This window comes from Pseudophryne corroboree, chromosome 2 (genome assembly GCF_028390025.1).
Source record: "Pseudophryne corroboree isolate aPseCor3 chromosome 2, aPseCor3.hap2, whole genome shotgun sequence".
NCBI lineage: Eukaryota > Metazoa > Chordata > Amphibia > Anura > Myobatrachidae > Pseudophryne > Pseudophryne corroboree.
In genome coordinates this window covers 248,412,834-248,413,625 of record NC_086445.1, presented here as the reverse complement: position 1 = coordinate 248,413,625, position 792 = coordinate 248,412,834, and the positions used below count along the sequence as shown (strand labels likewise).

The 792-nt window shown below is 43.4% G+C and overlaps 1 non-coding gene across 1 annotated transcript; it reads left to right on the top strand.

Annotated features, from left to right (window-relative positions):
* Positions 1 to 309: 309 nt before the first annotated feature.
* Positions 310 to 428, top strand: LOC135054369 (5S ribosomal RNA). Its single transcript, XR_010243514.1, has one exon. It is a non-coding gene; the product is annotated as a 5S ribosomal RNA (ribosomal RNA).
* The last annotated feature ends 364 nt before the right edge of the window (positions 429 to 792 follow it).

The window sequence follows — 792 nt, the reverse complement described above, 5'->3', positions numbered from 1 at the left end:
TTCACCAGCATTTCTTCTTATATACTATCTGTTTGGACAATCATAATATACCAGCAGTCAGGGATTTCTCTGTCTGTGAATTCTAGTATCAATTCTCACAAGTCCAATCTTCGATAGATCATCACTTTTTCGTGGACTCTCATTCACGATTCCCGGTACACTGCACCACGTGAGTGGGAATTTCGGATCGGGTCTAACGTGAAAAGCAGATCCACCCATTTACACGATCTTCTATCTATTTCTTCTCTGTCGGTCCTAATTTTCATTATTCATATATAGGTGCACTCTCATTGGTGTTCACATAAAATTCTCTACTACCATACCACGCTGCCAGCGCCCGATCTCGTCTGATCTTGGAAGCTAAACAGCGTTGGGCCAGGTCAGTACCAGGAAGGGAGACCACCTGTGAATACCTGGTGTTGTAGAGTAGGATTTTCCTCACTTATGTGGCAGTAACACCAACAGCAGTATCACCACTTTTTTCTATCCAATAACCTCCAGACCTATCGGTCACGGGCACCATCTACTTGAGGTGCCATACCTGCCTCTACCGTTATCATTGTCTTGAATTCAGATAGGTGCATGTCGTCTTTTTTCCTGTACTATACCCAGAGGAGTGACTTCTGATCATTTCTCTAATTTTCTATAAGCCATAAGAGCATAGCTATTAATTTTGTGTCTCGACCACCCTGTGGTTCCATCAATACAGCAAGCCTGTACTGGTCAAGGGGAATGGGGGTATGACCAACTAATGTCTACCACCCTTTCACACACTCTTTACCAATAAGAGAC